A 26,388-nucleotide genomic window follows, 5' to 3' on the forward strand; every position below is an offset into this window, starting at 1 on the left:
TCAATGCGCTAGTTGGGCGCATCTGCGCTAGTTGGGTGCATTAAGAATAAACGCAAATTGGTCACCAAAAATATCTTTAGAGAGGTTATTGCGCAAGAGGTAGTGATCTTAAATCATTTCATGTGAGGCGCACATGGTGGATTCCGTTGTATATACTTATCGCAAGAGGTGCTGATAAGGCTTATGTTTGGAATCTATAATTGCGCAAGCTGTGGTCAATTTTTTTTTAAAATCGATCACTTATTTTGAGATGGTGGGATGTTGACACTATTACGGTTTGTGTCATAATGATTAGCAAATGATGATGTCAGCAGGCAAGATTGGCTCACTCACACGAGCAATCGCCCTTGACGCTTGGGAGCGAACAAGGATGAGACTGGTGGTTTATTTTTATTCGGAGCCAAGAGAGGCTTAAATCATCCACTATGTATGTCGCCTTGGTTATAACCAAGATGAGGTCGTGTTAAGGACCAAACATGGATGTTAGTACCCACTTTCCATGTTGTGCCTGTTATGATTAGCCAGATGCGAGATCTCATTTGGCGCCTAGAAGGCGAGCAAATAGAGAATTCGGGTTAGACGCTAGAAAGCGACTAGACTAATATCTGTACGGTGTATCGAGTATGACGTCACTCTTTATGGAAGAGTTACTCCACCGTAGCATGTATTCATACTATATGTGCTTGGCGACCGAGTAATGAGGTGAGAGAATGGATCCCTGCTTCCTCACCGTGTGAGTCTTACGTGTCATTATTGATATGACTTTCATTTATGTACCCTTTTGTGACTTTTGACTATGTCATAAGGTAAGGGGTTGATGTTCTGCTACTTTGGTATGTTGCCTGCGGTCATGCATGATTCGGCCTTAAGGGACATCACTGGGAAAGCGGTCAATTCTAAACTAAATGGCATGAGTGCAAAGGGAAGATCATCTAGTATTACACCACTGTTGTATATTCACTGCCGGCAACTCATATCGCTCTGTATGAGAGACGAATTGAGTGTGAATATATTGCAAGAATTGAGAGGGTCAAACATGCTCTTTTTGAGGGATTAGAGATGTTTTTTGGACCGGTGTAATTAGATGGGTCTGGGGTATATGAGACACTATTTCTTTTCTTTTTTTGGGTTGATGTCTCTATGCTGGCTCATTTTGAGTTTCTAGTATAGAGCTCCCACATGCAGGTGTTCTCAGCGGTCGCACGGTGCATTGGCTAGTATGAGATTGTTCGTTTTTGGGGAGATTGAGATAGAGATGTGGCAGTGTCATACCAACTCATGTACGAGTGGGAGATGTTAGTAATGGGCGCCCATGTGGCATGACCATTAAATTTGATTTTGAATCCTTATCCAAATAGGTTTTGATTTTGAAATCAAACCTATTTAGGATAACCACTCTTGAAACAGACGTTATCAGTTTGAACTGATATAGATAGATATAATATATATTAGATATTATCTGTATCTTAACTGATATGGATAGATATTATAATATATTAAATATTTGTTATATGGTTATGGGTAATCCAAGAGAAACAACGTTGAGTCTGTTTCAACCCATACACTGACTCTCTCCCAAAAACACAACGATCAAGTCTTTGACACTGTGGTTAGTGTGGGTGATATTCAATCTGTGATATCACTCCACTGCTGGGTTGGTTCATCAAGAAGTTTCCTGGAAGCACGTGATTTATCCAAGAAGGTTCTATCATCAAGAAGGTATGATCTGATCATTTTAATCCGCTGCATATTCTGTTTTTGTTTTGATTTACACCTACTTATTTAAATTGCACACACATCGTGTGTGCCACCCACTAGTGTATATATATATATACACGTGCTCCTTTATTATTTGAGAGACCACGAGATCACACACTTTTTTTTTATTTTATTTTTACAGAAAGAACAAAATCTAATCCTTATTCCTTTTTTTTATTGCCAACACACTCACCACAGCGCGCTCTCTCTCTCTCTAAATTGAGAGACCCAGATTTCATTTTCATCAACATGTCCTGTTTCTAAAATCAACGCACAAGAGCACTGTTTTTGCTTCTGTAACCACTGAAGACTACCGTCACTCGATTCTTTCCTCCTTTCTCTGTTACTTCGGCTGTGAGTGTGCACCATGGCGAGCTGCCATCGCTGCCACTGACCAGTGCCGACACCAGCTCTCCTGAAGATCGCCGCTGCTGCTTTCAGCTTCGACTGTCCAGTGCCAGTGGCAACTCCATAAATTTTTGTCAGTAGTGTCAATCAAAAACTTAAATACCATATATCTTACAGAAAATTCACATTAATCATTATATCACATATGGAGAAAAAAAATCAACAAATTAATTTAAATTCTAAAATTATAAACAAAAATATTTTAATATATTGATATTATTATTTAAGCAAAAAGACATGCTAATACATGAGTTTCTACAATTGACCACGACTAGATTTCATATTTTGAAATCGTTGCATAATAAGCTCATTATCAATACTATCAAATAGTGGGTTCAAAAGAGTAGGATTTAAAACTATGGATTCAAAATTGTATTTTAGTGGGTTCAATTACTAATTTTGTTTCCTAAAATCTAATATTTATATAATAATAATAATAATAAAAATTCAGTCAGGAGATTCGGATGACATCCCGGACCAAATCTTGGAGCCGCCGCTGCATCTGTGTGTCTTTGTGTTTTTCACCGATCAAACTAAAGAGAGAGACCATCCCCGTCCGAGCCAGACAGAGAAAAGTTGGTATCTTCCTAGAGAGAGAGAGGTCCCCCTTTGTGAGTGTATTTTTTTTTTTTATTCCACCCACTCCTGTTTTTCTTTTTTCTTTCCTTTCTTTTGTTTTCTACCCACACCCACATGCTAGTTCCTCTGCCAGAGAGAAAACGAGATAATGCATCTTCTTTTTTTTTATTCTCTATGGACCACCCACACCCTGTCTTTTTCAAAACATATTCTTTCTCCACCCAAAACAACTCATCATTCTCCACCACAAATGTTTTCTTTAGCATTTTTTTTTTCACCCAAAAACACTCAACGATTTATTTTATTATTTTCTATTTTTTCTTTTTCTTTTTTTATTATTTTTATTTATATCAAAACACCTAAAATACGCACGAACATATAAAATTATATAATAATATATAAAATTATAAAATATTACAAATTAATAAAATATTAGTGATATAAAATAATTTGATCAAAATGGGTGAGATTTGGGATTAAAGATTCAATTTGATTTTTCTGCTGAGAAATTCACAAAATAGCATATTCCAATTTTCATCATCGGGTGGTCAAACGAAAATACCCAAGTCTTAGGACCGGTCAAAATAGAGTGTCTATACCATGTCTTATATAGCAGATCCAACCGGTAATAAAAGTTCTCAAGAAATAGTAGGGCCAAGGGATCCGATCCCCTTTGAAGAATCTAACTGTTGCCAACAGGAAGAATCCAGCTACCACGTCGCTTGTTCGCGTCGCAGCTCCTGGCACTGTCAACAACGAGACTCAAGCCACTGCTCACATGTATCAGCGCCGGACTGGCTCGTAATTGGTTGATCCACCGTGGCCGCTGGTTCTCTTTTTCTTGGATTTGGCAATGATCAACACCAGATTCAGCTCGCCGTCGGACCGTCCTCTTTGTGTCAATGTCGATTCTAGCATTCCATTGACCCATCTTTATTTGTGTTGCTATTTCAGATTAACAAGTGTTCGCCGAAACCAACTTCTGCTTCTTATATTTTTGGATCTGTGGGTAAGCTTCTATGAAGGCCCATTTCTGTACTTAAGAAAACATATTTATGAACTTTTATATATATATATATATATATCTATTTGAATATATAAAGTGAAGTCTGCGGATGGTTTTTACACTTTTTGTCTTCATATTTGAAATTTTTACAAAAAATATGTAAAGAGAAGGGTGGGTCTCGAACCCATAACTATAGATTTAATAATAAATGCTTTTATTATTTCAACAACACATATATATGTATTTTTTTGTTATTATTATTTTTGTAATAGTATTTTTTTTTTTTTTTTTGAATTGCATTACATTGTATTGTGTGTGGGGATCACTAATATATATATATATATATATGGGATGACAAACACACCATAGTTTTCCATTCAAACCAAGCCAAGCCATGAAGGTTTCAACTTTGAGAAAAATATTCATCTTCTCTCTCTTCACCTTCTTCACCATCAGCACCACCGCTAGCCACCCCCACCCCCACCCATTAGACTCTGTAACTCCTCAAGAGTTCACCCTTGTACAAACCATCATCACAAACTCATACCACAACTCAAACCCTAATAACCTAACTTTTCAATATGTAGGGTTGGACGAGCCAAACAAACCTACCCTTCTCTCATGGCTCTCCACCGCAGCCACCACCACACCACCACCGCGCCGAGCCTTTGTCATAACCTGATTAAACAAACATACCCACGAAATCACCGTTGACTTGTCGGCTCAATCCATCGTCTTTGATCACATTTACGCCGGCCATGGCTACCCTTTATTTACATTTGATGAACAAACAACTGCAATTGACCTTCTAATGACCTACCCACCAGTTTTGGAATCTGTGAAAAAGAGAGGGCTCAATATATCTGATGTTGTTTGTTCAACTTTCAGTGTTGGGTGGTTTGGAGAAGAAGGAGAGAGTCCTAGGGTTTTGAAGATTCTATGTTTTTACATAGATGGAACTGTGAATTTGTATGTGAGGCCAGTGGAGGGAGTTACTAAAGAAGAACTTGATTCATTTCATTCAATGATTCATCAACAGATGTTTACACCATATTTATAACGATACAAATCTAACTAACTAACTAACTGACTAACTATAGTTACACTTTAACTAACTAACTGACTAACTATAGTTACACTTTAACTAGAGTTCTAACAACTCGTTTAACTGTCTAACTGTCCAACCAGTCTTAGCAGAGGAAGCCATGTACTGTGGCTTGAGCTGTGAGGCAGCAGAGGAAGCCATGTATTGTGGCTTGAGCTGTGAGGCAGCTGTGGTTTGAGACTTGAGCTTGGGCTGTGATGAATGAGCTGGATTATTCTCAATAGTCTTAACATCCTCCGTCAAGCTGATAGGGGAAGAATGAGCCAGAAGCTTGTGTTGAAGAAATTGAAATCGGGAGGTAGAAAGAGGTTTAGTAAGAATATCTGCAAGTTGATCAAAAGTAGGAATGTGCTTGACAATCAATTTGTTGGAAACCACACGCTCGCGAACATAATGATAATCAACTTCAATATGTAGATCTTTGAGAAGCATACCAAGCCAGCTAAGTTCAACAGAAGTTTGAGCAAGAGCTCTATATTCAACTTCAGTGGAAGATCGAGAAACCGTGGGTTGTTTCTTGGCAGACCAAGAAATCAAGTTGGGTCCAAGAAAAACACAAAACCCAGTAGTAGATTTGCGATCCAGAGCATTGCCAGCCCAATCCGAGTCGGAGAAAGCATTGAGAGTGAGAGGACCTGGTTGAAGCTGTAGACCACAATTAAGAGTTCCTTTGAGAAACCTCAGCAATCTTTTGACTGCATTAAAATGGCTAACCAAAGGAGAATGCATATGTTAACAAGCAGAATTCACAGCAAAAGCAAGATCTAGGCGTGTGATTGTCAAATATTGAAGGGCACCAACAAGACTTCGATACAAAGCAGGTTGATCAAAAGGAAGATCTGCTGTGGATAGAATAGGTGACTTGGTAGGCATTGGAGAAGCAGCAGCCTTACAATTTGTCATACCAGCTTTGGCCAAAATATCAGTGGCGTACTTGGCTTGATGTAAGAAGAAACCATTGGCAGAGGATTGAATGGAGATACCCAAGAAATAATGAAGAAGACCCAAGTCTTTCGTAGAAAAAATCTTATTCATAGCAGTCACCAAGGAATGAATGTAAGTTTGATCATTACCAGTTAGTAAAATATCATCTACATAGATGAGGAGAATAGTGAGAGAAGAAGCAGTCTTTTTGACAAACAGAGAGGAATCACAATGGCTTGCAAGAAAACCTTGAGACAAGAGAAAATTAGAAAAAGTGGAGAACCATGCACGAGGGGCCTGTTTAAGTCCATATAGTGCTTTATGCAATTTATAGACTTTAGTAGGATGAGAAGGTGCAATAAAACCTGGAGGTTGAGTCATATATACTTCCTCATGGAAAACACCATGGAGAAAAGCATTAGAAACATCCATTTGTTTAATAGACCAACTGTAGACGTCCCCGAACGCCCTGGGAGGAACGAGTCCCCCGTTCTGTTCGATATTGGGCTCACTACAGTTCAGGACTCTAAAATTGTCACGGTTTCTAAATCTGAACCAAAGAGTCCAAATCCAGCAAATCGTTTTGAGAAAATAGATTTTGAAAGAAGTGCCAAACATGGACTGCTTTGCCAGATACAGAGTCGCCACCTAAATGTTTTATTTTGGGGAAATTTAGGAAACCCTGACTCGTTTGCCCAAGGCTACGTGTCCGTCATCACCAAAGTTGCCTCAGCTCGGGAACTTGGGTACGATTGGGGAAGGTCACTTCGTGAGCACCCCCGTTCGCCCGATCAAAGATCGGCCTCTACTAACCATGATATCTATTTTTGAAAACATTATGCGTTCTTATTTCGGTTATTAGCCTAGATTTACTATGTGATGCGTACATCATACAAGTATAGACTGGATCGTCTGAATTGGAACAAAACATTTCATGTTTGTTTATTTGAAAATGGTTTGATGGTGTTACCCGCAAGTAGGCTAAGACGTGGATTTGCCACCCTCGAGTGGGCTTAGAAAACATGATTTTGCCACTATCTAGTGGGCTTAAAACTCACAGTTGATGAATTGTTCCAATCCAAATAACCCAACCTTCACCCACAGGCATTCAAACAGTTATATCACATAAGCATATAGCCTCATGGTAAGCATGCTATTCATGGCAATCACTCACACGCATGCAAGGATGCTAAAGCATAAAAACTTACCGAGTACTCCAAGCCAAAACAGAAACTATGTTAGAAATCCATGCATGATCCTAACTATACAGAAATGCCTAATGCAACACATGCAAAAATGCAACTAATATAGGCTCGGCTATTCTAAACATGGCATATGAAATGCTACAGCTAACATGTATTCAACTTGGATTTGAAAATACAATGCAGTTAGTATGATGCGCCGAGCCCGGTGCATGAAAAATAGATGAATGAATGCAAACATGCTATCATACTGTATGCTAATTGAAACATGCCCTAATCTAACCATCATAAGCGGGTAAATAAAAGGGAGAAAGACGTAGGGTTGGAAGACATACATCACACACACGCACACTTATTACAGTTGTGCCATCGCTCGGAGGGTCCGAATAAATAATACAGTCCCAAATGAATAATACAGTCTGAATAAGTACAAAAACCCTAATTAATTTACAAATTAAATTAGGAAAGCAATAAATTGGCATGTAAGCCAGGGACTGCCTCAACTCTGCTCCGGATGATGGATGATGCATGCTTGAGTTGCCTTGTGCGGAAATCCACTGCGATGTCCCAATTAGCCTCTGTTTGCAATTATTCTCGAGATGCGTGCCAAGCTTCGGAAGGCTGCTGATTCTTGATTTGCTGTAACAGAGAGCAAGAAAGGGGCATGGCAAAGTATTTTCACATATGTATGCATGACTACCCTTTAGGGAGTGTAGTCCTTGATCCTCGTGCCACTAATCACGCATCTCGATGCATGATGGCCAAGGAGTCGAATTGCACGACTCAATATGAAATGAATGCACATATAAACACAACAAGACCTAAACTCCATCATGGATAATCCGGAGTGTCGGTGACTGGGAATTGAGACACGTTCCGTCACTCGAAGTACGAAACGTCCCTCGTTTCCCATGCTCGGGCTAACTCCTATCCCAAACACAATGCGATATGCATGACATGCATGAATGCAACTAATATATAACCTAGTATGCACAATGCTATGGAATGGTATACACGATGCACGAGGTAACATGGCATACACAATGCGCTAACATGCAACCTAGCATACACAATGCTATGAAATGAAATGGCATACACAATGCACAATGGACTTACACCAACATGAGTGGACCTCAGCCACACTGACATTAGTAGCCATGAGATGAAAATGAGACACTCGAAATACGTGCACACGTGCACGCAAACCGAGGACCGATCCTAAGGCACAAATGCCACTCTAACAAGACATGGCAAGGCATGGAATATGGCATACTAGCATGCAAATTTCAGTAGCAAAATATGATGCAAAACAGCCCCGAAACATGGCAATATGGCACCCGATACATGGAATGAGACCCGAAACATGAAATTAGGTACATGGAATGCCCTATGGCTATACAAATCATGCATTATTTGAACATGAAGTATGAAGACAAAATAGAGGAAGCTACAAAACATGCATATTTCCAGTTTCAAGCAAGGCCAAAAAGTGAACACAAATAGGACTAAGCTAGCATGCAAAAATGGCCCCGTAAGGGTGGTAATGAAGCAAGTAGCAGCTGCTGGCCCAAAACAATGAAGATCCCTTCAACAAAGTTGAAGAGGGGCTCAAAATAAGGTATTTTACATTTTATGGCCGAGCCCAAAACAGTGCACAAGTAAGCTTAAAATACTATGCAAGAAATAGGCCTAAAAGAAGGTTTAAACAAAAAGTGTAAAAAGGGAGCCTCAAACGGAAAAATACCCTTGATAAAACATGAAGAGAGGGTCAAAATATGACTATTTGAAGTTCGGGTCGGAGCCCAAAAATACAAGCACAAGGGGCTAACAAAACATGCAAAAATAAGGCCAAAAGAGGGACAAAGAGGCAAGTGACAAAAGGAAGCCTCAAACAGTGAAGAGCCCTTCAACAAAGTTGAAGAAGGACTCAAAATAAGTCACTTTACATTTTATAACCAAGCTCAAAACAGTTTACAAATAGGCCTAAAATACTATGCAAGAAAGAGGCATACAAGAGAGGTAAAGAAGCAAGTGTAAAAAGGAAGCCTCAAACAGGGAGAGGCCCTTAAACAAACATGAAAAGAAGCTCAAAATAATTTTATTTTCAGTTAGGGTCGGAGCCCAAATATGCAAGCAAGAGGAGCTAATATATTGAGCAAAAATAGGGCCAAAGAGAGGGATAGAAGACTTACCCTTGAAGACCAAATCTTTGACAACTCTTGGACCAAATATGGTGGCTCCTTAGCTCTGGAAAACAGCTCCAAGTGGCTGGAATGGATGGTGGTGGTATGGTGCTAGGTGGTGGTGTAGAAATGGTGTAGGGTTTGGGAGGTTTTGAGAGTTGGAGTGTAGAGAGAGAGAGATATATTGCAAGAGCCTCAAAGAAAAATTTCTAACCCCTTGAAATGCAGCTGGAGCTGCTGGTTTTGTAGACAAAGGAGTGGAAAAAAAGGGGGAAAAATGGGGGGGGAAAACAATTCAAATTTCCCCCCAAAAGGTTGACCCTCGGGCATAGGGCCTAGGGGAAAACAAATTGCACATCTAGAACACACTTGGGGAGGGGGTCATGGCCGGCCAGCTCAAAAGGGCAAAAAAGGTCATCCAACTAGGTAAGTGGCCGGCCTGCTACATTTTCTGGCCGGCCTGCTACTTTTCAGGACAAAAAATGGGTCTACCGGAAAGAAAAGTTTCCTTTGAGTGGTAGGGAGGTCCAATGGTGGCCGTTCAAGTGTCCAAATTGACGCCCCGGAAGTTAGCTTTCCAATGGCACAAACCTTGCATTAAAATTCCTCCTGTGGAAAAAGTTATGCCCTTTTTGGTGAAGCCGCGCAGATTTCGGTCCAACCGGAGTGATGCCCTACTTTAATCAACTATATCTCCCCCCGTCCGGAATTGGATTTAGGAGATTCTTGAGTGCAAAATGAAGCCCCGGAAGTATTATTTCCAACGGTGGTGGCCTCATAGCTTCATTCCAAGTATGCAAATGAATAGGCCCGATTCGGCGAGGGCTGTTCGACTCTTTCTTAACGGTTCATGCCCATTTTCTCCCCTAACTGGATTTCTTCCCTCTTCTCCTCTTTTCTTCGACTCCAAACCCATAAGTAAGGTGTTTTGAAAGATTTTTCAAAGATTTCATCTCTCTTTCATTTATTTCCACTTTGTCCTTGCTCGGTTTACCGAAAAGCGCAACATTTGACAAAATGCAAGCCTCGGAACATCGTAAAAATTTTATTTCAAAAACGTTTTGAAAGAGAGGGTTTTAAGGTCTAAAATATTTTGATCAAGATTGTTTTGTTCCAAAAAGGGGTATGAAGTTGAGCTTTGACTCTCTCCTTGCCGAAGAAACTGAACCTTTCCCCTGCACACCTTTCTCCATCATGTAAACCATCAGTCGCGTCCAAGTCTTAAAGGTAGTCAAAAATGGGGTGTCTACACCAACCAAAATGTAGAGTAAGGAAGAGAAGAATGCGAATTGTAGGTTGTTTGGCAACAGGACTGAAGGTTTCCTGATAGTCTAGACCTTATTCTTGGAGATAGCCTTTTGCAACCAGCCGGGCCTTGTATCTAGCAATAGAACCATCAGAGTTCTTTTTGAGTCTATACACTCACTTGCAACCAATTACATTTTTATGGGGAGGAAGATCAACCAGAGACCAAGTCTATTGGGATTGAAGAGCCTGAAACTCCTCTGTCATTGCTGAAGTCCAATCAGGAGAGGAAACAGTTTCCTTAAAGGAAGTAGGCTCAGTAGGAATATGAGAAAGATGAGCAAGATGAGAAGATTTTGATCTGGTGAGCATAGAGTGAGAGTTTAATGAGCAAGATGGAGCAGGTGGTAACAAGGGTAAGGCAATATGAAGAGAAGAAATAGGAATAGGAGTTGGAGAAGAAATAGGAACTGGAGGAACTGTAGAAGGAGAGGCTACATGAATAGGTGGCTGGGACAAAACAGAACCAGGAGAAATATTAGCAGAAGCAGGCTGTGGCAAAACAGAAGCAGTAGGAAAAACAACAGGTATACCAGGAGAAACTGTGGCAGCAATTGGGACAGACATAGTAGGAGAAACTATGGTAGCAAATGGAGAAACTATGGTAGCAGATGGGAGAGACACAACTAAAACAGCAGGGACTGCAGAGATAGACTTATCAGAAATAAGAGAAGACTAGAAAAAAGAATACAATTGAGCTACAGAGGGGGCTGGAGCTGGAATAACAGCAGAATAAGAGGAAAAAGGAAAGCAATTTTCATCAAAGAGCACATGTCTAGAGAGATAGATGCGACCAGAAATAGGATCAAGACATTTGTAACCTTTGACTGGTGGATGATAACCAATGAAAACACAAGGAATAGACCTAGGTTGAAGCTTGTGCTGAGTATAGGGTCTTAACCAAGGAAAACATCTACAACCAAAAGTTCTGAGAAAAGAATAATCTGGAGGAGTGTGAAACAAAACTTCAAAAGGAGTTAGAAAGTTAAGTTTAGCAGTAGGTAGTCGATTAATGAGCACTATTGCTGTGGCTAGAGCTTCAAACCAAAGATGCAAAGGAAAAGAGGCATGATGCATTAATGCAATAGTAGTCTCAATGAGATGTCTGTGCTTACGTTCAACTACTCCATTCTGAGCTGGAGTGCGAGGACATGTAAGATGATGCAAAATGCCTTTATTTTTAAGAAAAGCTTGAAATTCTGTAGATAAGTATTCACTTCCATTATCACTGCGAAGAATGTTAAGAGAAGTAGAAAATTGATTTTCAACCAACACTTTGAATTCAAGAAATTTAGAGAACACCTCACTTTTGTAATACAAAGGAAATAACCAAGTAAACTTGCTAAAATCATCTATGAAAACTACATAGTACTTATAACTAGATAGAGAGGCAGAAAAAAGACCCCAAACATCGGAGTGAATAAGAGCTAAAGGCTTATCAACCGTAGAATTTGACAAACTAAATGGTAATCTATGTGTCTTAGAAGCACAACAATCAGTACACAAACCAAATGAAGCAGGTGAAGACAAATAAAAAGTGTTAACAATGTACTGAAGCTTCTTAGATGAGGGATGACTAAGTTTAAGATGCCAATTGGGACTGGAACTGTCTGCTGCACCAGGGACAAAGACATGAGCAGCTGTGGTACTAAAACATGACTGAGATGGAACAACTGTAGAAACCATGGAAGAAGAGTGAGCATGAGCAGGTAATGGAGCATGATAAAGACCTTGAGAATGATGACCTCTATATAGGATGTTCTTGCTAACCTTGTCCTGAACAAGAAAACCATGAGCATCGAAAGTAATAGAATAGTTATTATCAGAGGCTAATTTATGCACAGAAAGAAGATTAGATGAAATATGAGGGACATGAAGAATATTATGAAGCCGTAGTGGCAGAGAAGGAGTAGGGAGGAGTCCATTACCAATATGTTGAATAGGAAGAGTAGAACCATCACCAATGGTAACTTGATCATTGCCATGATAAGGTTGATAATTGGAGAGATTATTTAAGTCATTAGTGATATGACTAGTAGCAGCAGAATCCACATACCAGGTAGGAGATGAATTCTAAGAAGAAGATGGAGCAGAGGCCACATAGGCTTTAGGTGTGGATGGCCTGGTAGAAGCCTGAAAACCTTGGTCCATTCGATGCCAACAATCTAAGGTTGTATGATTTGGTTTACCACAAATCTGACATACAGAACCAGAACTGATTGAAGAGTGTTGTCTGTCTTCCTCCTCTACGAACACCTCGAGAATATCGACCACCTCGGAACCCTCGGCCTCGAGCAGATCCACCTTGATTGGTGTAAGGTTTGGTGGTGGTAGCATAGGCAAAAGGCCGCTCAGAAGTATGAGACTGTTTAGTGGTATGTTCAATATGAATTTCTTCAGAACAAAGTAAGGAACACAATGTGTCAAGAGAAATACAACCAGGTCTAGCACGAATAGTGGTCTTAAAGGCATTGTACTCATCTGGAAGGCCATTCAAGATGTATAAAACAATGTCTTCATCATCAACTGGTGCACAAGCCAAAGCAAGTTGATCTGCGATGATCTCAAACTCAGTGAGATAGGCATCCATGTTTAAGCCTTTCTTGGTGAGATGAGTCATCTTGTTCTTGAGTTGATGAATATGCGACCGAGAAAGAGAAGTGAATCGAGATTGAAGAGAAATCACTACAACAAAAAACATATTTGGCGACACTTTTTGGCAACTAAAACAGAAATTAGTTGCCAAATGTACACAATTGGCAACCATATATGTTTTGGTCACAAAAAACTAAACTATTGGCGACGAACTAAAATATTTGGTCACTATTGAGTTTAGCGGGAAATGAAATTTATGCACGGAAGCTAGGAAAAAGTTTCTATGACCAAACTAGTATACGGCAACGGAACATTTAGTTGCCAAATGTATTGTTTTTGGCGACACCCATTGCTTAGTCACAAAAAATGTAAATGACATTTATGGCGACCTAATTAATTTAGTCGCCAATAATTAATTTGTCAAAACTGCATCGTTTGATATTTGCCCTAATTTTAATTGCCAGAAGTTGTTGTCTGTGTGAATAAAGAAGTAATTGACCCTTGAAGCTCCATCTCATTCTCTTTCTCTCTCTCTCTCTCTCTCAAGACCTCAAACAACAAAAGGTATGTCTTCTCTTCCTCTCATTCTTCTTCTCTCTCTTTCTCTCTCTCTCTCTCTCTCTCTCTCTTTCTCCCTCTCGCTCTATTTCGCTGCCGACCACAGAGAGGGTGCTGCTGACTACACTCCCTCGAACGGCGCTGTCCCTTCGTCTATTGCATAGCCGATCGCGAGCCGCACTGATCGTGACCCTCTCTATGGTCGCCGCTGTCTGCCCTCTCTCTGTTATTGTTCTTCATATTTTTTTTGGAGAAGACAAGTTTTATCAGTTGGTGCTCATTGGGGGTAAGTAGGTATGCCCCCATGTGACCATATTTGTTCACTGCTTCCTACAAAAAAAAACATTTTGTATATTTAGAAATAAAAACAAGATATAAATTATATCTCTTAGATCTCTATAATAACCAATTGATTTTTATAATATATAAAAAAAATTAAATTAAGAAAAACCCATAATTTTCTACTCTAAATAGACCCATCAAACCCCTGAAGATTTCAGATTGTGTTGAATCTTTCCCCCTTCTCTCTCACTGAATGATACCCAAAGGCCTCCTCCTCTGTCTCTCATTCATAAGGTGATTTTGATTTATTTTTTTAAAAAATTTTCAATTTGATTTGTTATTGCAAGCTTGGATCTTTCATTCGATTGATCTGTTTATTGATGTGAATGTCATTGGATGGTACTTTTTGTTTCAAATGATATATGGGTTATGCTCTGTTTTTGAGTTTAACATTGATTTGTTTTGTTTTGTTTTTGTTAATATGATTTGTATTTTTGTAATTTGAGAATGTGGATAAATATTACTCACCTAAGTATTAAATATTCCTCCGCCAATTCCTTTATCTTCTATGAGTTTTGGTTTTGAAACGAAAAGATACGTTGCAATCCAAGAAATGTAGAGAAAATAGTGCTAAATTTTGTTGCAATCCAAGAAATGTAGAGAAAATAGTGCTAAATTTTGCTGCAATCCAAGAAATGTAGAGAAAATAGTGCTAAATTTTGCTTGATTTGTTTAGAGCTCAAAGAATTACAGTGAAAGCCAATGAAGAAAAATTAGGGTTTATATAATATGAAAATATTTATGCCTTGCAATTTATGATGTACTGAATTGTTTCATTACATTTTTGAAAAAACCTATTCTAGCAATTTTTTAATTTTATTTTCTGTTTCGTGGATTTTGGTTTTCAAAGCATAGGAAATTCACTCCAAGGAATGCAGAGAAAACACTACCGGATTTGTTTGATTTGTTTATTGTCTACACATGAGAAGGGGGCTTACATAGTGGAATATATATATATAATAAATATACAAATAGAAGGTGGCCAGCTATGATTTCTTGGGATTGTCTCTACACATGTGCACCAAAAGACTAAAGTTGAATTTATTTATTTTTCTTGAATAGTTAAAGTTGATTCATATAATTTGGTCATTGTAGGAATGTGATTCTGTACATTTGAAGGTGGAATTGTTAATATAAATTGTTAGATAATGTCTCAATAGGACCACATAATTAAATGTGGTGTTATCATTTATAAGAAGCCTACAATTTAAGTGATTCAATTTAGTTAATAGGCTTAAGGGTATATGTGTTATGGACCTAATGTGTAGATACTAGTTGTATAATTTCTATTTCTATGAGGGGCAGAAATAGAAATTAAAACATATTGGTTAAAGTTGGTTTTCATTCCTTTTGAACTTCCACAACCTTTCAGTTTTGAAAACCAATTACAACATTTAAAAGGTTATGGTCCCTATTCCTTCCCAGGTGGAAAATAAGAACACTGCCATTTTCTTTCTAAATCCTCTCAAGGAGAAACATAAGGCACCAAAGGGGAAAGGATTAGAAAGGCAATAACATAATCAATAACAAAGAGTTCATTGATAATCACACTTCCGTTTAACCGTTCATCAATGGATTCAAGTATGTCATTTTGTCTTGATTTCTTGATAATACACATGGTAAATGATCCAAAGTGTAAGGTTTATGTTCTGAATACCATGTTTTATGTATTTAGGAGCTTAATTTATGGGTTTTAATTGACTTTGATTTCTAATTTAGCTTACTGGTTTTTAATGAATAATTCTATGCATACTAACAATCTTAATAAAATTATAAATGGTTAGATGTGATTGGTTATCAAAAATATAACAAGATTTAAACCACCAATAATATTTGGACATGAATTTTTTAGTAGGATTGTTTCTTTGTTATTTTTGTTTTTTGTTTTAGAGAAGGGGAGGTGGTTGTAGCCCATTGTTTGTCCCATTGTCATGCCAACAATCCCATTGTCATATGCTATGATGGTCCTACGGAGAACAAAAGAAAACTAAAAGGAAAATAATTAGAAAAACATATTCACAGATCAATCTCGAGTTCCATCTTAATCATGACATTCTATAAATGGGTATTCTTGGGAGATATCATATCTTGTTTTTATAGTTTCTCAACATTTCGCATAGGGTTGGTACATCTTAAAATGTTTCGTTTCTGCATATACCATAACTTTTAATTAATGAGGTCATGCATTGAATTAAACTCTATACTATTAAAAGTCATCAAGATGAGCTATCTATGACAGTGATTATGAATCTTGACCTGATATGGATTCGAGCAGAAAATTATTAGATTGAAAACAGTATCATGTGGAAAAAGAACAAAAAACTATTCCTTCATCCGGAGCTGTTTTAGATTAACATTTAGTTCATGATACCATTCATTAGAGAGAATGTTTAGATTCACCCTTTTTTTTATGATATTCTCTTGTTTGATTGTGTTATTTATTTTGGATAGTTTGGGGATTATACCATATAAAGTTCTTGTGGGAGTAGAAATGTAGTTGTGGGCTACTTAGTTTATGATGTCCATTATCCATTTGAGATTTAACTCAGCACGAGCAAGGAGTTTAAAGTGGAAAATTATGAAGCATGTTAAAATAACAATATCTTAAACTTTCTCTCATCTCTGTATCAAGGAACTAATACTATCACTCCATATTCCATATAAACATCATGTAGTTTTAATGTTATTTTGAGTGAAGTGCCTTATGAAATTTTGTACTTAAGATTGCAAATGTACCTTTGTATACTTTGTGGAATTTGCTGTTAATTTATCCATGAACTTTCCAATAAATGTCAATTTAATCTGCTTGATGCTAATGTGTATGGTGTTGGAAAAAATGGTTTTTTTTTTGTGACTTTAATTAAAGATTAAAGTGGGTCCCAACCATCTATTGTGAATGGCCAAAAACCATTGAGATTTGAATGAGAAATTACCTCATGAAGTTAGCTTCATGGAAAAAAGGTAATGAAGTTTGTAACTCCTGCATTAATGGGGTTTGTAACTCCTGCATTAATGGGGTTTGTAACTCCTGCCTTTATTGCAGAGGTTAATGGTGCATTATGAACAGCCATAAAGGCTGGAGGCTCTTCCTCTCTCCCCTATACATGTATAAATTGAGACCCTCTTGTCAAGTCTCAAACACAGAAATTTTTACTTCCATTTCACAAGTTAGTTTGCCTGAAAGTTTCTACAGTGAGAGAGTGCTGCCACTGTTTTGTTCGCTAAGCTTGACAGAGAGTGCTTCTGCCGTAACTGGTTTTGACCGTCGTATCCTGGGAGACAGACGCCGGGATTCCTCAAGCACTCGACCAGTGAGACGGCGAAATCTGTTTTAAGGAAACTGCTTCCGTGCAGGCTTCGGTTTCGTCTCTTTACCCTTTTATTGTTTTGTGTATTTCTGTTGAAATTTAGTTGTAATTATTAGCATGTGTTCTTAGTATATATATAATTTGATTTCTTCATAAATCTATTTATTTAATTTCACAAAATTTGAACAACAAGCTTAAAAAAGATTTTTCATATATGTTTTTCCTATGAAATTGATCGAATAGATTTATATATAGACATTTGTATAATGTTACTAGGAACTGTTGCGGAATTGCTCCCTATTTCAATTATTGTAAATTATGCAATGTGATTCTCTAATTGTTTAGTTTAATTAGAATGCTCTATCATAATTTGTATACTTAATTGTATTACTCTGATCTTATTTTATGAGTATGGTTCATCATTCCCCTTCTATGATTTGCATGAATTTTAAGGTTATAAAATATAATTTATTGATGTTGCAATTTTGACATGCTAATTCTATTCTATTCTAGGTTTTAATTTGTTACATGCTTATTATTTTCTAGACTAGATTACATGATTTAATCTTTAGAATTTTTGCATGTTAATGGTTGAATGGTTATATACTTGAAGTGCTTGGTTATTAGTTTATTACATATAGACAATTCAAATTATTTACATAAACTGCATGCTACTTATTTGGTTTCATCCTATTTGTCTAATGTTGCATATGTATATTTTGATTTTGCATGCTTCTAGCTTTACTATCTAATTTGCATGTGAAATTGCTTCTAGTTTTCTAGAGTTATACACATAAGTTATTTCCATGAATAGTGTGTGATTTAATTGGATGAATTAAAGTTTGAATTAAATGTAGTTCTTTGGAGTTATAAAATTTGTGTAACTTGCCTATATTTATTTACATGGTTATTGTGAATTAAATTCTTATATAATTTATGGCAATTAATTTTTTAATTTAATGTAGAAGTTATAAGGTTTTGTAACTTGTATAGTATCTTAATTCCTTAGTTATTTTGCTATTCTATGATTTGCTAGAAGGTTAAATAATATTTGATTGTATGTACAATTGTTTTATATTATGTTGTCGTTTTCTACTAACTCTCTTTGTAGGCATACCTAAGCGAAGAAATGAATTGTATGGACTACTTATAATCCTCAATTGGATTGGTTATTTTTCTTTATGTTTGAAGAAATTTTTTACTTGAGATTTAGTTGGTTTGTTTACCAATTTGTAGTAGCAAGTTTTATTTGCTTATTAGACGCATTTTATATGCATGTATTTGGTTGTAGCAATTTTAAATTGTTTGCAAGTTTAAATTGCTTGTAAGTTTGGATTTTGGTTTGATTTTCTGGAATAGAAACCAAAGTGTTTAGCCTTGGCTAAAAAGGAGGTTTTATTTGTTCAGAAATGGCAACTATCACTGATGCTGCTGCTACTGCTAATGTTGGTGGGGATCTGAACCCCGGGGCAACTGGGTTGCCAACCCCTATTGTTGTGACCTCTGTGGTCAACCATGGCGTTACTCCGGCTGTTCCAGGAGGACCGCTCAGTCATCATGAGCACCCAGAGAAATTTGCTGGGGTGAACTTCAAAAGATGGCAGCAAAAGATGCTATTCTACTTGACCACGCTAAACCTTGCAAAGGTTCTGAGCGAGGATCCTCCAGCCGTGGCAGAGAATGAGCCTGATAGGCAGAAAGTCATGGCGCTTGACACATGGAAGCAGACAGACTATCTTTGCCGGAACTATGTGTTCAACAGCTTGGCAGACTCACTCTATAGTGTGTTTTGTTCCAAGAGCTTAGCATATGAGTTATGGAAAGGCGTTAAGCCTTCGTATAAATTCTTACGAATGTGGGGGTGTCTTGCAAAAGTGGCAATTCCTACACCCAAACGGGTTAGGATAGGCCCGAAATCCGTGGATTGTATATTCATTGGTTATGCACATAATAGTAGTGCATATCGGTTTCTTATACATAAGTCTGAAATTCCAGACATACACAGGAATACCATTATGGAGTCAAGGAATGCATGTTTCTTTGAAGACATTTTTCCTTGCCGAACCCATGAAAGGGTTCCAAGGTCTTTGGAGAAATTTGATGAGCTTGCTAGTGAGGATGATCATATTGATGATTCAGGTGATGATCAAATTGAGGTTTTAGATGAGCCCAGAAGGAGTAAAAGGGCTAGGATATCCAAATCTTTTGGTCCAGACTTCTTAACTTATATGGTTGAGAACGAACCTCAAACTTTCCACGAAGCTGTGACTTCTCCTGAGAGTCCATTATGGAAAGAAGCGATCAAAAGTGAGATTGACTCCATCTTACAAAACCACACCTGGGAGTTGGTAGATTTACCTCCAGGTTGTAAGCCTTTAGGCTGCAAATGGATTTTTAAAAGAAAGATGAAGGCCGATGGGTCTATTGACAAGTATAAGGCGAGGCTCGTTATCAAAGGGTACAGGCAACGAGAAGGCCTGGATTACTTTGATACGTACTCACCTGTTACTAGGATAACATCCATTCGGATGGTGATTGCGATTGTTGCTTTGCGCAATCTAGAAATTCACCAGATGGATGTAAAGACAGCTTTCTTAAATGGAGATTTGAATGAAGAAATCTACATGGAGCAACCTGAAGGATTTTCAGCTCCAGGGCAAAGCAGGAAAGTTTGTAAACTTGTCAAATCTTTGTATGGTTTGAAGCAAGCGCCTAAACAATGGCATGAGAAGTTTGACAACGCAATGTTGTCAAATGGGTTTAGAATCAACGAATGTGACAAGTGTGTTTATGTCAAAGACACTGACAGAGGTTATGTCATTTTGTGTCTATATGTTGATGATATGCTCATTATAGGTAGTAACGATGAAATGATCAAAACTACCAAGAAGTTGTTAAACTCTAAGTTTGACATGAAGGATATGGGCATTGCAGATGTTATTCTGGGAATTAAGATTACCAGAATCTCTGACGGAATTGTACTATCTCAGTCTCATTATGTTGATAAGATACTTGAGAAGTTTAGTGGATCAGATACGAGTGTGTCATCGACACCTGTAGACTTAAGTCTACATTTTACCAAGAATAATAATGAAAGTGTCTCGCAGTTAGAATATTCTCGGATAATTGGAAGTTTAATGTATCTGATGAGTTGTACTAGGCTGGATATAACTTACTCAGTTAGCAGGCTTAGTAGATACACAAGTAATCCCGATGCTTCTCATTGGAAGGGTATTGTGCGGGTGTTAAGGTATTTACGCTACACTCGAGATTATGGGCTGCATTATACTCGATATCCAGCGGTGCTTGAAGGCTATAGTGACGCAAATTGGATATCAGATATAAAGGACTCAAAGTCCACTAGTGGATATGTGTTCACTCTTGGTGGAGCAGCGGTGTCTTGGAAATCTTCCAAACAAACGTGTATATCTAGATCAACGATGGAATCAGAGTTTATTGCTTTGGATAAAGCAATGGAATAAGCTGAATGGCTTTGTCATTTCCTTGAAGATATTCCAAGTTGGTCCAAACCTGTGCCTGCTATTTGTATTCATTGTGATAGTCAATCTGCAATTGGTAGGGCACAAAGTAATATGTATAATGGAAAGTCTAGACATATCCGTCGTAGACATAATTCCATACGACAACTACTCTCGAATGGAGTTGTCTCTATAGACTATGTAAAGTCTAAGGACAACATTGCGGATCCACTAACCAAAGGGTTAAATCGAATGTTAGTCGAAACGTCGTCAAAAGGAATGGGGTTGAGGCCTTTGGAAGTTACCGGAATGGAAACCCAACCTAGTTGACTGGAGATCCCAAGATCTAGGTTCAATGGGACAACCTAATTGCGTGTAACGATGGTATGTCACTGAGGAGGTTAAACCTCCAGCCATTCCTTCTATCAGTGATACCTGCAAGTGTAGAGGTTAAGCTGAGCTTTTAATGACTCTAGTGTGTTAAGCTATTGAGCTGAGTATAGCAGGATACTCAAGTAGAGTCACCTATGTGAGTGTGAAGTGGGGCTGCTTCTAGAAGAATTGGGCAGGCCAAGATTCTTTGAAACCACTCGCTGAACCAGGCTAGTGTCCAGGGCCACACAGGGCACACCAGTGAGAACAGAATGGTGGTAGGAGTAATTCCCGTGTGAGATCTATTGTCTCAGTTTACATAAATGGCAGAGCAGTTCAAGATGTCATATTCACTGATCAGCCAGTAAACTCGATAGGTTTTCACTGGGAGAGGTTCAAAGCCAAAAGCTACCTTCTCTGATGTCGGGGTTAGTCCGTTGTACTCTCTCTCAGAGTCATTATTGTTGAACGGTGTTCGTTTGTTGAGTCATTCGGTCAATTTTTATTCATGTGGGGGATTGTTGGAAAAAATGGTTTTTTTTTTTTGGTGACTTTAATTAAAGATTAAAGTGGGTCCCACCATCTATTGTGAATGGCCAAAAACTATAGCGATCCCGACTTTCCCTTTCGTGTTTAACTATAATCCGGATTCGATTTCGTAAGGGTGCCGTTGTCTTATCCTCTTTCTATCCATTCCTCTTTGTGTTCGAGCTTTGGGTCGTGTTGGGCAAGTTGGGAGTAAGTTGGTTGTGTTTTTAAACATAAGATCTTCGCCCAGTTTTTGGTCTCTCCGCTCGAGCTGCGCTTTTGATGCCCGAGCGGGACTTTGTTGTTGCTTGTCCGCTCGAGCGGGGTTGTTGGCGCTCAAGCAGGGAAATCACCCATCCAGTATTTCGTCTGCAGTGGTAGACGCTCGAGCATAGGATTGGCCGCTCGAGCGGGAGTTGTGTCTGACGCTCAAGCGTGAACCATGTCTGTAAAAGTTCTAGGAGCGTGCATCTGCCGCTCGAGCAGGGAATTGGACGCTCGAGCGGGGATCTGTGAGTGACGCTCGAGCGGGGAGTTTGGCGCTCGAGCGGGGCGACTTTTATATAAAGCCGAGATCCGACTTTTTTGTTCACTTTTCAACATCCTTTCTCTCTCTTACTTTTCCAAAAAGCTATTTTGAGAGTTCCTCTCACTAAAACCCTAACTTCTCTCTTAGGATTGATCTACTAGGAGTTGTTTTCTCACGTTGGGCCTTTACAAAAGTTGTGTTGATCGTCGAGGGCTATCTTTTAATCTGAAAATTTCGGGATTTGGAGCATTTCCGTTTCTTCACCTCCTTCGTTGGGTCCCATTATTTGAGGTAGGGATATCCTACTCCATCTTATGAGCTTTGTCTTTAAATTTTAGCATTTTGATATGCTGGGGGTTATTGGAGAATTTTGAGAAAGTTAGGGCCTTTGTGTAATTTTACAAAAGTTGGGGTTTAAAATATATGAACCTATATGCATGTTAAGCACAGAGAAATGAGATTTATGTTGGGACATTGATGGAAATGGAACCTTAGGGTTGTTTTGTGAATTATGGTAGTTTATCCTAATTGGTTTAATTAATTAATGCATATAATTAATTGAAGAAAACAAGGAGTTGAATTGAGAATGTTGATATACTATCCATTTGTGCATTTATTTCCTGCTTAGAAATAATTGCTTTGGGCTACCGGTGAAGGGTAGTGTTGATTGTTGTAGACAATGCATGATGATTAGGCAAACTAAAACTAATCATTTGGATGTGTCATAGAGTATGACGGTTGATAGAATACATTAACTTTATGTGTCTGTGGATTGTGCATGTGACCAATGTGTTTATATGCATTATGTGTAGACGGTTGATAGAATACATTAACTTTATGTATTGATTGATTGCGTATGTGCTTCTGTGTTTATATGCATTACTTGTGTGTGGGAGGAAATGGGGGATGTACTCCACGGTTTAGGGGAAGATGGGGGATGTACCTCTAAACCGGTTAATGGTTAAGGGGAGATGGGGGATGAACCTGGGGATGCAGCTCATATGCTCTCCCATCGAAGTGTTGATACAACTCATATGCTTATCTATTGGAATGTTGATATAGCTCATATGCTTATCTATTGGAATGTTGATACAGCTCATATGATTATCTATTGGAATGTTGATACAGCTCATATGCTTATCTGTTGTAGTATTGAATATAGCTCATATGCTTATTTGTTGAAGTATTGATATAGCTCATATGCTTGTCTGTTGTGGTAGTGATATAGCTCATATGCTTATCTATTGAAAAGTTTGTTTGATTTGATATAGCACTAAAATGTATGTCATCATCGTTTGTAAAGTATGGAAGTAGTTTATGTGTTATTGGTACAACACCAAAATGTGTATCCACCTCAAGTTAAGAAAATGTTCTAGTGATGAACTATAATTCCATCAAATGTTTTGGCCAGAGTATTGAACCTTGTTTTCAAACCCAAAGTTGAATAAGAAATGGAAGGTGAATTGTAACCTAGATTTAACCGTCATGAAATTGTAATAAGATGTAAATGGAAGTGTCAGTGTTGACCATCTATCAGTTGCTAATTTCTTAGTCATTGTTCATAGTTGGTTTAGTATATTCCTACTGGGCTGTGGCTCACCCTATATGGGAACATCATTTTCAGGTACATGTAGCATGCCACCTCCAAGGACATAGCTTGGGAGGCTAGAGACGGACAGACTTTTGTTGTCTTATTTCCTTTTGGATGTATATCGTGTAAATTCAAGCCAATGGCTTAATGTGCATTTGAGTTAGTACTCTATTTTTTGTAACCAAGCGTTGACTTGGAAAGCTGTAAGCCCGTAGGGCATTTATTATTATTGTTAACTTGTAATGCTACTGTAAGAACTACTCTGATGAATTGAAGAATGTGGATCTTTTGTATATAAATGTAGGTTTATATTGTTGGGTTTAATGTCATTATTTCTAGGGCGTTACAAAAACCATTGAGATTTGAATGAGAAATTACCTCATGAAGTTAGCTTCATGGAAAAAAGGTAATGAAGTTTGTAACTCCTGCATTAATGGGGTTTGTAACTCCTGCATTAATGGGGTTTGTAACTCCTGCCTTTATTGCAGAGGTTAATGGTGCATTATGAACAGCCATAAAGGCTGGAGGCTCTTCCTCTCTCCCCTATACATGTATAAATTGAGACCCTCCTGTCAAGTCTCAAACACAGAAATTTTTACTTCCATTTCACAAGTCAGTTTGCCTGAAAGTTCCTACAGTGAGAGAGTGCTGCCACTGTTTTGTTCGCTAAGCTAGACAGAGAGTGCTTCTGCCGTAGCTGGTTTTGACCGTCGTATCCTGGGAGACAGATGCCGGGATTCCTCAAGCACTCGACCAGTGAGGCGGCGAAATCTGTTTTAAGGAAACTGTTTCCGTGCAGGCTTCGGTTTCGTCTCTTTACCCTTTTATTGTTTTGTGTATTTCTGTTGAAATTTAGTTGTAATTATTAGCATGTGTTCTTAGTATATATATAATTTGATTTCTTCATAAATCTATTTATTTAATTTCACAATTTTGAAGAACATATGGGTCATCTATTCCAACCATGATGAAACTCAATGGCAGGCCTAAAGTCAATAAAGATAGTTTTTTAATCATCTGAATCCTTCCTAACTTGTTCCAAAATCTATGGTGTCAATGATGTGAAGGACTATAATGCATGATAGTGAATTGCTAAGGGTAGTTCTAAGAGATATATATTTGCTTTTAATTTATTGCTCATATTTTACTAGTTAATTTAATATCCCTTTCTTGCTCACATTTTAATATGAATATTCTTTGCTTGTGTCACATTGGTGCTGGATTAGATATACTTGGTACCTTTTGAATTATGTTATGAAATTTTCTACCGCTTCTTGAAAACTATGGAATCAGGTGTGTATGTCAATGGGGTTTTTTGTCTTCCCTCACATGTTACTTCCCCTTTCTTATTTTATTGTACATATGTGATTCGAAGTATTTGGGCTTCAAATTGTAACTCCGTTTGAAGGATTTAATGATTATTTTTTTTTTAAAGTTATCTTGTTAAATGTATTTTACTATTAATTGTTGTTTCTTTATCCAAAACTTATGTTGATTTTGTTCTTGCAGGTGTGAAAGTTCTTGAACATGTGTCAAGGGGAGTTGATTGGGGAAGCTTGATATTTTTGTGGTGGATACACTCTTGGGACTGGTGATGCTCAGATATCTATTTCAGAACTACAATTATTAGGTAGATAAAAGAATATGAATACAGATTTAGAGGTTTTGATGCTTTAACTAGAGGATCAACAACTGGCACGACCTAAGCAGAGTGACATAGATACACATTTATGCTTCAAAGGCTCTACCTTTGTTAGATTCATGTTTCAAGCCTCAATAACAAATTTACTGGTCAAATCATGTGTGAAATTGAGATAGCCAAATGTGATGATATATTTCCTTCTTTTTAATTTTACCATTCTATCTAAAGTCAATATGGAAGTAATGCTTCATTTACTTCTCTCTCTCTCTCTCTCACACACACACACACAAATTCACACAATCAAACAACAATGAATTGTCAACACGAGCACGTCCCTCAAGTCTAAACAAACAACACCACGTTACAACTTTTTGTTAGGAAATTTTCAAAACTTAAGGCTTAAATGGTTCGTTCAGGAGACAAACTTGTAAAACAACCACGAAATCAATCAAACATCAACATGAGCATGTCACTCAAGTCTAAATAAACTTGTAGAAACAAACAACAACCCGATTAGTCTATTTGATGCTTTGTAGTCTTTACTCTATTTGATGCTACTGTGTTACTACTGTTGTTTACTTATATTGCTTTCTTAGTAGATTTATGTGTCTCATGTGTCTGAAACTAGTGTCTCCTCAAAGTGCTATATATGGTGACTTTGATGTGCTGCTCTATTTTATCCATTATTTTTTTTGGTGATTCTTGCTTAATTCCCTTTATGCATGCTGATGAAGTGACTGTTAATATTTGTTTAATTAGAGAGATTAATTCTTGGTCAATGAAATTAATTCTTTTTCCAATTAGGGAGACGCAGGAGCCAACTTCCACCATACTTGATCCTTTTCCAAATTAACTTCATCTCAGCTTCTGTAATTTAGAAAATTATCATATGGGTGGTTATATGTTTGGTTAATGATATTTTATAAAAACATTTCTTACTATTATTCTTATTATTTGGGCAATATAACTAAGGA

General features: G+C 37.8%; 1 pseudogene; it reads left to right on the plus strand.

Annotated features, from left to right (window-relative positions):
- Nucleotides 1-4,085: 4,085 nt before the first annotated feature.
- Nucleotides 4,086-26,388, plus strand: part of LOC114270296 (amine oxidase [copper-containing] alpha 3, peroxisomal-like) — a 31,689-nt pseudogene continuing 9,386 nt past the window's right edge.

Source organism: Camellia sinensis, chromosome 7 (genome assembly GCF_055761805.1).
Source record: "Camellia sinensis isolate YWXY chromosome 7, ASM5576180v1, whole genome shotgun sequence".
NCBI classification, from domain to species: Eukaryota; Viridiplantae; Streptophyta; class Magnoliopsida; order Ericales; family Theaceae; genus Camellia; species Camellia sinensis.